Genomic DNA, 15441 nt, shown 5'->3' on the forward strand with positions numbered 1-15441 from the left:
CACCCAGGCACCCCAAAATCAACCATGTAAATTCAAGAGGCCTGAATTGAAGAAAGACCTCTAAGAGGCTGGCTGTCAGCACATCCACACACTTATGGTAAAAATGTGACCAATCAACTGCTCCTATCACTTGGTGTTTTACTTTTCCAGACGTTCCAAGATCAATCTGTCAGGTGGATTTTTCTCAGTGATGTGAATAAGCTTAGACAAGTCTTGTGGCTGTTTCTCCTTCCACCTAAAACCTTTGAACCAAATTATGTGTGTGTGAAAGGCAGTGGGTTTCCCTTCTAAATAGGAAATACATTTAAAGACCCCGTGTAGCGCTGGCTAATGAGGGTTCACTATTTAATGGTTAATAACACTGATGTTATTTCTATGTTGCTTTATTTCTAACAGTGTGGATGGCAGAAAAGAGAGACCTAGAGAAAACTTACGGTTAAATTCAAACTTCCAGAAGTGCTTTTTCTCTTGTACAGTTCCACTTTCATAGAGTTTTTATTTAAGAGTATTTAATCTTATTTTATTACATCGTCTTGTACTTAAAATGCAACAGACGATGACGTTCACATTCCTAACACTTCTTAAACTAACTGCAAAGTCGCACAGGCTTCACGAGTTGAAAGGAAATTATGGTGTGGACAACCACAAAATGATACTCAATATTCTCACCTGGCTGTCCTTTGCCACTAAATTCTCACACCGCTGATAAAGCAGCACTGGTAAACATGATGCAAAATAGTAAACACGGACAATTATGCATTTTTTCCAACCTCTCAGTACACCACGTTTAATTTAAAATAGATACATCAGAAACTCAACAACATAAAACATACAATCCAGTCCTTTCAGATATAAATGGGGACGCATATTAAAAATTATTTAGATACTTGTAGTTTCCTGTTTCATGGTGTTTGGATATTATACTACACATCTAAAGTAAATTACATTTTTCAATGATGTTGCTTCCAATAGCTACAAATTCATTAGAAATGTTTTTTAGTTAGGGGTAAAAAAAACATGTATTTTGATTAAAATATTTATTAGGGCTTGACCAAAATATATGTTCAGAGCTAAGTCCAAGAATAGTAAAACAAATCTCTTATTTATTATAAATAGGAAATTAGACCTTGCCAAATAACCAATGTGTCAATAAAAAGGGATACAGTGTAGTTTAACCTTGAAAATTATAAGATTCATACAGTACTTAACCCTATCATACCTAATGTGCCAAATGATTAAACATGTATTTTGGACCCCAAATATATGACACAATGTGTCTGTAAAGAAACGTGTTTTTAAGTCAGAGTATTTACAAAGTTGTCCTTTCCTTATCTGTCCCGCATCAAATTTAATGTGTTTCTTGCTCCACTGGATAGCATCCAAAGCAACAAAACCACTGAAAAGAGTTTCACTTCCTTTGCTGGTGAGGTGATAGTGACCTCATCAGCTCCAGAACAGGAAACTGCATAGCTCTAAAATCAGCTGTTTCCAGGAGGGGGGAAAAATCAATTTTTTGGTCACTATCTGATAATTCCTTTTTTTTTTTTAAGCCTATCTCTCATTTGTACTTTGTGAAAGTGATAGATCGGACAAGGGCTATGGGATTTTGTAGTCAGTAGTATGTCTATTTCACAAGAAAGAATAAGTCATGGGAAAACATAATGATGAATATTTATGAGTAAGAATTGTGTTCACCTTTTCCAGTTTTTCAGTTGCAACAAAAAGGTACGTACCACAGAAAATAGGTCTTCTTCAGCTATAAAATTCTTTCTGCCTATCCTAACATATTCAGAGTTTCTCATAATCTGTTAAAAAAAAGACTATTATCTGGTCAAAGGAGGAGAGTTTTTGATTTTTGCCTATACCCACTAGGTATTGTCATGTTGGATGAGTAGCTGGGGAACAGAAACCCACAATGTGCAAACAGATGAGACAGGAGTGGTCATAACACAAAGCACCACGGATCTTTCCAAAACATAAAAGTATTCCTTCCCTCCCGCACCTTCCACAATAATCAGGTAGTGAAAATTCTCTCCAAAACATTAATTGAATCTCTGACATTGAAAAAAGTAGCATTACTTATTTGCTCATGGCTTTTTTTTTTTTTTAATTTTAAAAGGTAAAAGAAGAATTAAATCTTGCTGGATTCTCTGTTAATGAACTCAATGACGGATTCTCAACGCTCTCCCAATCTGATCAGTTCAGCGCCCAACTCTCGAAGCTGTTATGAATGAGGCTTGATTTTTACACAGACTTTGTCTGTGTCGGCACATAGGGAGAGCCATTAATTCAAAGTGATAATTCTAAATTTCACTTCTCCACAAACAGCAAGCTAATGAGGAGTGGATTTCCACGTCTTGAAAATGGAAACGCGTTTCTAAACCGTCAGCTGTCCTTGAAATGCCGGTTGCTCTGAACAATAACGGAAGCAGGCTTCTTCCCAGATATTTGGGCTTGGGAAGTATCCAGGCTCATTTGGTGATTCCTGCTCTCCACCCAACTCCCGAGAGAGAGATTGCGGAGAACTTTTCCTTTGCTCAAGTGAATTTTTATTTTCAAGAGGACGTGCTTTATGTAACAAGCAACATCTTAGCGATAACAAAAGACATTCTCAGTACTTAGGAGAGATTTGGAAGAGCCATGTAACAGTACCTGCCATTGAAGTTGTGGGTGCAAAAGTGGCAGCTTCTGAACAATTCTGGATCCCTGCCTGCAAAACAATAGGCATTTGACTCTCAGATGGTCTCAGACGCAGGGACACCACTGTGTTCGATCTGTTGGGCAGAAGGAGCTAACGTTGTTTCCTGGGCAGCCTGGAGAAGTCTGCAACTTAGGGAAAGTCGCTTCTGTTTATTTTTGTTGTAGGTGTCATTTAGTGCATATGTGGAATAGGAATGACAGTCCTGTTTGAATATCACTTTGAAACCTCGTAGAGAGGCGTGGAGTAGAACCGCATTCCTATGATGCAGCTTTTGGCAAACGTACTGTAAATTATCGTAAATAAGTGAGCCTGCGCAGGTGCACAAATAAATCTGCTTCCATAGAAAACTGCTCTCCATATTTATTAAAATGCAATTCCTCATTATATTAAATTTCCTGTTGGGAAGCTTTTCTTTCAAGTCTGGAACTTGGTTAACTATGTTGCCCTTCACTTCTGACAAGGCCACTGCTATTTATTTGCATATCTTGCAAATTAATTATTAATTAATTAAATTAATATAATTAATATATAATATATATTAATATATACTATAATATTAATACATATAATTAATTATGTATTATACATAATTAATATAATATTAAATTAATATATAATATGTATAATAATATATAATATATAATAATAAATCAATGTAATTAATATATATAATATTAATATATAATAATATAATAATATACAAATATTATATATAATATAATAATTAATTTTAATTAATTAAAAATTAATTCTGTGTACTGTATATGTGCAATGATTATAGTTTAGAAATCAAAACCCAAGGGAGCTAAACAGGTGTTAATGTTTTAAAACTAGAATCTCTTTCTCTTATAGAGAAACTATTTATGTTGATTAGGTTTGTTCTGCTGTATTTGCCTGAGAATTTTCATAATTAAGCAGAAAGGAAATAAATACATTTTTGTATATTTGTGTATGTTTACAGTAATCCCTCACATTTAAATGGTGAAAATGTAAGCTATTTTATATTAAATGTATTCTAAATTCATGGTTTACATACAGTTTCATTAAATATTAATTGAAATATCATAGGTATCGAAAAATAAAGTATAGAAATACTTTAAAAATTATTGACTGCAGAATTAAATTCTTTAAGTGATTTCTGTCAAGGAGCTCAACTTGAACCTTAGAGAATTATCTTTTTCTATTTATTTTTGTCTTTCTTTCTTAGAGTGAATTGCATTATTCTTACTACTTATTAGAGATATTAAAGAAGATGTTCATATTTCTTGATTAATAGTTATGCTCTTAACAATTCATGAATCACCGGAATTCAGATATTTCCATCCTCAAGGATTTGATTGTCGTTTTTCTCCAACGAGGTGATTTCTTCAAAGGTAAAACACGTGTGAAGCTAATCTTAGGTAAGATTTGTAATTTTTCTCTAAGTCAGTATTTCTCACTGGGCACTAATTCTTGGTCAATTCCTCGCTATAAAAACAGCTGTTTTTTAAATGAATTTTTTCTAAGCAAAATTCTACTGTCCAAAGCTAATAAAAACTAAGACTTACTTAATTGGGTGCTTACTGAGTATTTATTGGTGATGGTGCTAAGTAACTTACATAGGGTACCTCAGTGAATCCTTACATAAAATCTGCTAGGCATTTGTTACATTAATTTTAGTGTTAAGGAAACTAAGGCATTGAGAGTTTAAATAATTGGACCAAGATTATAGAGCTAATGTGCACAAAACAGATTTTAATCTCTTTGCCTGACTAGATAGGATCAAGTTCAATCAACAGTTTTATACAGGATGACATTAGAGATGTGACTGGCACAAGTTCTATAAGGCAGTATTCCAACCACCTTAAGTAATCACAGAAGCACTTTTGCAGTAAATAATTTGATGTTTATAGAACATCTGAAGGTAGAACAATGGATATTCCTTGGCGAGGAAGAAATATTTGCAAATTCCTCTTGCCAAAATGAGTATTTTAATGAGGATGAAGTATTTTCCATCCAGTTAGTAGTTTCTAGAGATAAATGATGATTTTTTAAATCTCCCCAGACGTATCTGCAATGAATATATTCAGTGATTCATGGTTGAGCCATGGGGAGAGTCAGGTTTTGAGGTAGGTTGCATACATGGTCAAGCCACACCAACTACCCAAGCCAGCAAATGTCTTAAGCTAGCACACGGCTCAAGTTAGATTCTGGTTCGTGAATTTCCTTGTCTCATAGGCGTTGGATACCGCTAAGAATAAATGGTTCAAAGTTATCAAATTCATCGGAGGATCGCATCACAGAGCATCTCACTCTAGTTTTCCAGACTCAGTTTAGCTTCCCTTCAATTTATCTTCCATACTGTTTTTAGCCAAAATTTCTATTAGACGTTTGCGCTTCTGTTTTAAATCCTTTACTTGTTTCTAACTGATTTGAGCATAAAGTTTGGACTCCCAGAGAGCGTTTTATATTCTGGTGTCAGCACACCATGCTAACCAAATCTCTCATCGTACTTGTACAAACTGTCTAGTCCAACCCTTCTATTTGCCGTTTTGAATGTCTTGTTCCCTATGCCTTCCCTTTGTCTGGGATAAGTTTGTTTCCTATAGCGATTCCTTCAAGATCTTTTTAAGAATTGTGTCCTTTCGGGATGTCCTTTGGCTGAGTGAAACGTCCTCGTCTGAGCATTTCCACGGAAACTCCTTAACATTTTGGGCATATTTGTAGCATAAATGTAGCATACAACATTATGATTATAGCTTTATATCTCTGTCTCTTCTAGAATACTCTGATATTTTTGAGGGCTGGGACTCCGTTCTGATATTAACTGAACTATGGGAAATGTGCTCACCTCCGTGATTTCACAAGCGCTTAATATACACCACAAATGTCCGGTAGGCACAAGAGTCGACCACTGAATTTAGTGCATTCTTTAAAACAAGTCTGATCACTTTCCTTTTCCCCGCCTTATACACTCTTCTTTATTAACCATAGTCACCATGCTATACATTAGATCCTCAGACCACATTCATCTTATAGGTGAAAGTTTGTACTCTTTAAGCAATCTCTTCGTATTTCCCCCCGATTTCAATATGTAGCAATTTCTCAATAAATATTTAATATGTAATATTAAATATGTAATATATATTTTCATGGGAGTCAACAAAAAGTGTAAAAACCAAATTAACCCTCTGAAGGGATAAAATTGAAATCTCTAAATTATCTGTCATTTGTTCCTTAACATGTACAAAACAATTTGAACAGATTTCAGTATGGAAGTCTACATGATTCTATGCTGTATTAATAAACACCAAACACATGTAACAGGAACCATTGTCTCTAATCTGAGTTTTACTCATAGTCATTTACTCTCTTCTCCTTTTACAGGTAAAAAGTCAAGTTTAACATAAAGGTGCGGTCCACACATTTACGAGGTGTCTCCCTCATGTGAAACATTGTTTCAGAAGCTGCTGCAAATGGCCTTCATATAAAATGACGTGTTCCATATTTTATTATGAAATTGACGGACGCCCTGCTCTTTTAGAAAATGTTGTATTTGGGGGGGGGAGGGCTTCCTTCAAAAATTTTAGTGGTAAATGTCTAATCTATTAATTCTCCCAGCATGACAGCAGCAAACAAGTTTTTAAGGGTTTCCTGAGTATAAAATCTGGACCCAAATCTCTAGCTATATAATTTCATCAGCAGGAAGTGCCTTTTTGCAGACCTTACTGCTGGTCTGATAAAACCACTGATTCTGCTGCTGTTGATAAACTCCCTACATTAAAGTCTTCAACCTTCAACAATTTTCAATTCCAAGCAAAACCTAACAATTTTATTTTCTGTGTGCTTCTCATTTGCCCAGAGTAATATGCTGTCCTTTCCCACAGCGTATCAGGTTAGCTCAGCTCACGATGGTGAGAAAAATTTCCTAAGGTTCATTTTCCAGAACACTAGCTGCTTAACATTGACTGGATTGAAACCCGTCATCCCCCAAACTAATAATGAAGGTGCCTTTACATTTTCATCCACGGTGGAACGAGAAAACTCAGTCTGATGGCTAACTCACAGTCGAACTTTCTCTCTAGTCTGTGGATTTTCAGTAAAGTCTACTCTGTAAAGCTTTCCTAGGACTTGAAGCACAACAAGCTGAAAAATAACACAGAGAAGCCCCTAAGAGAAGAACCTTAACTAGGCAATCAATGACCACAGGACAGCTGTGGAAGGTGGATGCTAATATCAAGTGAGAACAGACTTGGGACGGAGAAAATTTTGAGTTTAATTTCTGAAATCAGAGTCAGCTGCCGGAACACCTCTGGGGCAAATCAAATGCAACAAGAAAACGAGGCCAGGTTGCCACATTTCAGATACGGCAGAAATCCAGGGCAATTTTAGTGGGGACAGGGGAAGGGATCTGTGCACCTATATTCCTACCTACTAATAGACATTTCTATAGAGTAGGCCCGTACAAAAATACTTCTGGACAGGTTAGGACAACAATCCGTTTAGCCTTTGTGGGTCAGAGTATCCTGCAGATGAAAAAATGGGCATGGATGGGCATGTGGGGGGGGCAGTGGTGGCGGTGATTTGACGTCATTTTAAAATCATTTACGTCAACGTCCCCTCTGCGGTCGGTTTGGTTCTTTTAGTGAAGACCGGGGTGGCCGCCGTGAGGCCAGCAACGAGCTTGGGGAAGGTGTGAACAATCACTGACCCTTTTGTCCCTCGGCCCGGTGACTCACACAGACCTCCACGTGGCCTCTCACACACAGAAGTCACTTCAGCCGGAGTCAAAGCAACTTCCTAGAGCTTTCTCCCTGCCACAGACCAGGAATGTTGCGGCTTTCGTGTGTTTGTTTCATGTCTCCTTGAAACCCTCAAACCGTGTCGAGGTGACAAGAAGAATGAACGTGCACGAGTGAAGACAGTATTTTAATAAATTACTCAGCGAAAAGGGACATTGTACTAACCAGGGTTGAAGAATCCAAACTGGAGGGCAGTACAGCTGGTTAGAGACATGAGTGTTCCAATTTCAGGGATCGTTGGCAAGTAGTGTGTGGGGGTCCAAGCAACCTTGCATACAGCCTTGTGACTCTGTGAGAATGTTCTTAGATTTAATTTATTCAGGGGGCCAATAACAGCTGACTCAGCCCCAGTTTTTAAGAGTGAAAAGAAATGATGTGCAAACATTTCTGTCGTTAGAAGATGTCTTTAAATTTAAAAGGGCATTCTTTCTTGCTGTTAATTTGGCATATGAATGTAGCAATGAAGTGAGGATACAGAAGAAATAGAAATCATCGTTTTTTTTTTTATTACTCCAACACACAAACCACTTCCTTGTTTTTGCACTCTCTTCTAGTCCCTTGCCAGTGGGCTAAACGTCCACTGCAGTGACTTTTACACCATGCCCTTCTGATGGCATGTTTCCGATCGCCCCTACCAAAACGTGACTTTGCAAAGCCAGCGAGAAGTCCGCTCTCTTTCACCGGCTAGTTCCTCCACAATTTACCACCTAATCCTTTGATTTTTTTTTTTTTTAATCTGGTTACCCATTTTCAATTGTTGTAAGATAGTAAACAAATAAAGACCAGAAATCTCGGCCGTGTAGGTATGAATGGTTCCTTAGGGGAAAATAACATACAATTTTATTTTACTTTTCAATGAAAAACAAACTAACAGTGTCCAGAGTATAAGGCTCTATTTTTTTAAAGTTACAGACAGAAATGCACACTAAGTTTCCATGGTAAGGGCTACTCCTCAATTTCTTTTCTTTCTTTAAGGTTTATTTATTTATTTTGAAAAGGAGAGGCAGAGTGAGAGAGGGAAGGGAGAGAGAGAATCCCAAGCAGGCTCCACACGGTCAGTGCAGAGCCTGATGCCAAGCTTGATCTGACAAACCAAATGTGAGATCATGACCTGAACTAAAATCAAGAGTCGGGCGCTCAACTGACTGAGCCACCCAGGCACCCCCCACTCCTACGTTTCTTGAACAACGTGTATTTATTTTTGAAAATCTACCATTACTGCCTAAAGACAAATTGTATTAAATGCCCCACAAAGACTCAATTCCATGTCACAGCAAAATGAAATCCCATGCAAACTCACGGTTTCTATTTGGTGGATCCCAAAGAAAAAGTAATCGTAACAAAACCCACCAGGTCTAAAAGTAAAAAGTGCAGGTCTCACTAGACAACCCGAGCACAGTATTGCTTGGTTCTCTTCTAGACAAGAGGTAGACCAGCACAGGAACCCAGCGATGTTGCTCTCTTGCGGACAATGAATGAGTAAGCAGAGAAAGAAATTCCTCATTCCGCAGACAAAGAAATGGAGATCTGGAGGGATAGGGACACTCGCCTGAAACAACTCTGCTAGGGTGTTTTAAAGCTGAAAGGAGAAGTCAAATACTGTGATCGTACACCCTGTTTGTGTGTTTGCTTTTTCTGAACAATTTTGCTTTAGATATGGGCACATGATTTTCCTTTAGATATTGGGACATGTATTAATCTATCTATCTATCTATCTATCTATCATCTATTATCTCTCTCTCTCTCTTTCTATCTCTATATCATATATAACTACTTTAATTTTAAAAGGCATAAAAATAAAAACTTGGATTACTTTCTTTTATGTAAGAACAAATGAGTATAAAGATGGCGGGAAGGATGCAAGTTTGATATAGGAAGATGAGTTGAGGGACAGATTGGACTAGTTCTCAGGGAAGCAGCCAAGTTCCTTAAAGAAAAAATGATTTAAACACATTTTTCTGAGGTGGTTTAAATGTCTGTATGGTAAAGATGGCAAATGGAGAAGACGACCTTCCAAGGCCTTTTCTGGGCAGGTAAGTTTAATCGTGAACATTTATAACAAATCGTTTCCTTAAAACATAGGTGAAGACATGTCTACTTCTCCACCCAAGGACTGTTGTGTCCGTGAAACAAGTAGGAGACAATACTTTTTCAGAAGTATGTATCATGTAAGGATGAGCTCTTATACTCTGTGTAGTACAGCAGGCACATAGAAATGAGCTGCTTTTCTTAGTTAAGGCTGGGGTAAAACAAATAATTCGGAGCAATTATTTCAAAATATGCAAAATCTAAGTACCAGAAACCTTACTAGCACCATCAAAGGGGTTTTACAATTCATCGAATAAAAATCATAATTTGACTTTTAGACAGTCAGTCAGTTGCCCTTGCATTTTTTTCAAGTTCAGCTATTGTTGGGCTTACTCCAGTTATCTCCTTTTGCTGAGTACAGACAGCAAAATTTAAAGCCACAGCATATAGAAAAATAGATTTGAAACTTAGCCAGGGCCACTTTGGATATTTCCAGAAAAATAAATACAAACTTTATTTTACTTGGGGGGGGGCAGGGGAGGCATGCATAAAAGATAAGTAAATGCATTTTCATGACAACTATAATAGGCTGCTAGAGAAAGAGCCTTTGGGATTTCAGAAGTTAGAAAGAGACGTGACTATGCCCCTTTCGTCTTACCTACCATCGTTTCTTTAAAAAGGAAGTAAAGTATGAAAGAAGAGTAAATTTCCCTGGATCTCAAAGAGATGAACATCTAGAAAAATTCATGTCACTTGCGATGTTTTCCCTAGGAATCCCCTGGAGACCAGGATGGCAGTTTCGGTAAAGTTGACTGAAAGTGTTCTTGGTCTAGCTGGGCTTCTCTTGGACACATTCGTCTACACTACTGTGGTTTCTCCTTAAGGTTTGTGAGAAAAAACAGAAGAATAGACAAAGTCAGAACACCTTCTCAATTTTTGGATAAAATTTTACTTAATGCAATCGTGGTGCCGGTGCTATGGATAGGATGGTCTGGTTCAAAATAATGTTTATATAACATGGCTGCATGACTTCGAGATTTTTTAAATTCTTTCCTGAGAGCTTCAGTCACTCAGTGTTCACTCATCCAAAACCCTTTATATTCTCAAACATCTCAGTCATTTTCACTGTAAGAGCCAAGCATTGAGCACAAGGAGAAAATAAAATAAATGTAGATAGTTAAACGTTTTTTACTTTTTCTTCCACTCTTAAAGACTAAATTGGAGATATATTGTAACACAATAGCTCTAATACTCCAAAATATATAGCTTTTAATCTCAGACTATCAAGTAAAACCATAGAGTTGGACTAGTGTCTTGGAAATAATAATTTCTCTCTTTCTTTCTCTTTCTTTCTTTCTTTCTTTCTTTCTTTCTTTCTTTCTTTCTTTCTTTCTTTTTCTTTCTTTACTAGTAAAGACTTTGACTTCATCTGTATTTTGTCACTGAAGAAATTAAGACTCATAGCCCTCAGGTTATTTATTTTATCCACAATCAGGTAGAACAAGAATCCAGTCATTGTTATTTCAAGTTCAATGCTTTCTGCGCTACATGATGATACCATTCTGTTTAGCTAGACGTTCAGATCTGGCCCGGAGTCATAAATATGAACATTTCTTGTCACTGAGATGTTCAACAAGCAATGCAAAATGAGTTGTATTCTTCCGAGGTATTGATTGCATTCTGAAAATCATTCAATTGATAACAATTAGCAGTTTTAGATGAGTGGATGAGTATCATGGAGTGAGGATTGAAGCTAATTAATGAGGAATTCTGGGAAGTCGTGTTCTTCCTTTCCCGTTGGATGGTTAGACATTAAACCTTGGAGTTGTCAAATGAGTAACACCTTTGCATCAGTATTAAATTCACACACAAAGAAAATTAATTACAGGAAAGCTGTCTCAAACCCACTTTGTCAACTCTCTCGACAGGAAATTCTCACTTAGGCAGGAAAAGTCAAATACCACTCTCTTAAAATATCCCTGTTTTTATAAGCCTGCTCTCTCTCATTCTCTTTCTTTCTTTCTTTCTTTTTCTTCCTTTCTTTTTTTTTTTTTTTTTTTTTTTTTTTTTTTTTGCTTCTGAAGGAGAGATGATGGTGTAGAAGCTTTCATTTTGTTTTTGTTTTGGATCACAGAGAGACAAACACATCTGTCTGAAAGATTAAGGTTTTGGGGAACAACAAACCAGATCTTGAGCTAGTTCCCGTTAGAATGTCATCAAGTAGTGACCCCACTAATGCAAACTGTAAGAACTTGAAATGTCCTGCTTAGCACTGAATTCACATTCATATGGTCTCTGGGCTCTGGGAAGTAATATGTTGCTTATCTTAGAAAATGGTTAGCAAGGCAGCACCTATGTCCCAACCAAGAGTAGGGAAACATAATAATTAGCTAGAGTCACCCTGGCTCACCTAATTTCCATTTAGAAGCTTTTATTGTAACATAATTCCACTTAACTTGTCCTTTTCAAACAACTACATTGAGATATTTTATTCTTAGACTCTAATTACTTGAAAAAAGTTCTCGAGTTTGTATAAATATAGATTGTGAGTGCTGAATTAAGATATGCTGATTGGAGGGTTTTGATAACCTTGGAAAGGGTATCTGTGGCAGTACGTCCCAAGTCCCTTGCTTTAGATCCTCATAATTTTCTGGATATAACGCACTCAGAAACCCCTGTAATGATTCCATGATATCTTCTGTAATACACAACTCATCCAATTTCCCAAGGTAGGCATTCTGTTGTTCCTCATTTATTCCAGGGAGTTGAAGCCATTGATCATGATTCCTTTAGGTTTCTAAATGAAGAGGGGATGCTGTTATACATTACTCTCACCACCCTGAATTTTGTCTGAGATGTAGGTATTGTATTGGAAAATCTCCATGCATACTTAGGTCTTAGTAAAATAATGCAATGCATGGACTTGACTGGGCATAAGTTACATGTTAGTTAATATTTAAGGGCTGCTTCAGATAGCAAATTTGGGGTTTAACCTGAGATTAATACTGTTAAGTCAGTGTATCTCACCCAGTTTTCTACCATTCATCCCCCCCAGCCAAAATCATTTAGATTTTGGAAGCAGCTCTTGCTTAAACCCATAATACTATCTAATAATTATGTTGATTAAAGTTAGACTGGAAAGAGTATAATAAATTAAAGAACCTAGATACAAATGTATAATGTTTGCAAGTTAAATTTTAAGGTCATATGCAACTTCATGTTAAAACACACAAAATAACAGAGTATGTTGTATAATTCACAACATAATTGAGTTGTCATTTTGCAAATGAATAATATATATAAAGTTAAAAATGAAAAACTAGTCAAAAAAGTTGTTTTTCATATATTAATCTTTTCCTGGTAAAGTATTATCCATGTGAAAAAAAGATGGCATATTTTCTTTTACCATTCCGCAATAATTTCCTTCAGCAAACATATATTGAGTACAGAATCTACACAAGCATGATGAGTGGGAGATAAATAGAGCACCGAGGAGGATCAGGCAGGGTAAAGAAGGTAATTGGACAGGGAGGGTATATATGATGAGTTCCGTTTTCCCAGAATACATGCCCCTGGTGTGTAGAGAAACACGTCCTAGCATAACACATACAAAAATAAAAGATAAAGTCTATGAAACATCTTTTTGTATAGCATGAATGAGGAAAAGGAAGTAATAGGGGTAATCGTAGATAAAAAGAGAAAGCACAGTCCTCCAAAAGTAAAGCAACGTGGAGTTGGATTTGGCTTGAAACATATGTCAGGGTGTCTGGGTGGCTCAGTCGGTTAAGTGTCTGACTCTGACTCTTAATTTCAGCTCAGGCTATGATCTCACAGTTGTGAGATTGAGCTTGCGTAGGGCTCTGCGATGGGTGTGAAGCCTGCTTAGCATTCTCTCTCTCACTCTCTCTCTCTCTCTGTGTCCCTCTCCCACTCTCTCTCTTTCAAAAATTAAAAAAAAAGAAAGATATGTTGATTTATGGTGGGCTCTGCGCTGAGTTTTAAGGAGTCATGTGTGTGGATGAGAGAAGAGAAAGCCTGTGTCCAAGACAAGGTAGGAGCTGAAATCAGAAACCCCTCCATTAAATAAGGACCTATAATGTGTGATGAGCTCATAGGGTAAACAAGAAAAATGTACCCATTAGAGAAGAGGTATGTGGATTAACCACTGCCCAGACAAGAGCAGAAAAATTCTCCCCTGAAATTTGCCAATTGTAAGCCCATAGTCATAGCTGTGGGTGAAATTCACACTATTTGTGTGACCCATAAAATAGCAGGCTGAAAATTCAATTTAGTATGGCCAGGTTGGAATCATCCCAAGGGCCTGGAAGAAGTAAACACAAGTCTCTCCGGTGAAATATATTTTAAACTAGGCCTCAAATTACTTCTGATAAAATTCCAAGGAAACTAGCTCCCATTGGAAAAATTACTAAGTACACATCAAAATAAGATTTTGTGAGTGTCAGTAGGAACAAAAATCTTAACTATTAGATCTGCAAATATTTCAGACATTGAAATGAGAACATATATATATATATAATTTTGAATATTTGAATATTTATAATAATATACAATAATTTTGTTTAGCTTCATAAAGAAATAAAAGAAAGGTTTGAAAATAAAATATCATAAACAAAAGATCTAACCTTTTTCCAAACAGATCTGAAAAGATATCAGATTGAACATATGGCTATGAAAAATATATTAAATGAAATTGAAAAAATTGATGATTGGATTTCTGTTTCCTAAAATGCAGCACACTAGGTTATTTGGACAAACCTTGCCACTGAAAATAATTACAAATGGTAGATACAAATATTTTTTTAATCTTAAAATCCATGTAGTAAGAAATTACTGGGTCAACATCTAGAGGAATCCAGAGATGTAAACAGAGACCTCAAGTTGCCTCACTCCTTAAATCATTTGATAATTTTGGAAAAGATGGACCTTATGGGTATGGAATGAATACGTTAAACTCCAGAACTACTAGGAGATTCTTGTCATATGGCTGGAACCCACCGTATAGCTACAAATTTGGATAACAGATGAGTCAGAAATATATCTAATCTCAGGGGTCACAAAGAAAGTCATTTTTGTATTGAACTATATAACAGAAGGAAAAAATAACACTTCCTGATCTTTGTGCACATTTTCAATCCAAATTTGTCTCACCTGAGTGGTCAAAAAAAAAATTCAACTATAAATTTAGTTTACATTTTTCCCTGACTGGTAAAGTTCTTATGTGCCTAACGAAAGAAAAGTTAAGCCACTTATGGAAGAAGGCATTTACTTTCATTGTAGGTTTCATAGAAACCTCCCACGTAATTTTTCAAGGACAGTGAGAGCACACAATCAATAAATATAAGTATATATACAAGGACATCTGAAACCATGACAATGACTCATCAAGTTAAGAAAACAAAACAAGACAGAGAGCTCCATTGACCTGTAAAGATGTCACATGTTGGAAATATCAAATAAAGATTGTAAAACAACTATTCTTACTATGTCTAAAAAACTCTAAGACACACTGAAAATATCTGTATGTAATAAGCAACTATAAAGTGACAGCATATTTGAAAAACAACCAAATAGATTTTCTAGAAATAAAAATTTAATAATTGAAATGAAAACCTTAATGGATGGGATTAATGCCCATTAAACATAGCCAAATATAGAATCAATGAATTTGAATCTACGTTAAGAAGATATTATTCAAATGTAGCATGGAGAGACACAAAGAAAAAAAGCCATAGTGAGATATTATGGGATATGAAGTGTAAGGAGAAAAGTTCTACAAGAGATTTAATCAAAATCCTCAAAGGAGAGCAGAGAGAAACTAAAGTAGATGATTTTTTCTTAGATAATGGTATAAGAATTTTCCATAAATGATGAGTCACAGTTTAAAGAAGTCAAGCAAATCCCCATACATAC

Source organism: Leopardus geoffroyi, chromosome B4, assembly GCF_018350155.1.
Source record: "Leopardus geoffroyi isolate Oge1 chromosome B4, O.geoffroyi_Oge1_pat1.0, whole genome shotgun sequence".
Taxonomy (NCBI): Eukaryota; Metazoa; Chordata; class Mammalia; order Carnivora; family Felidae; genus Leopardus; species Leopardus geoffroyi.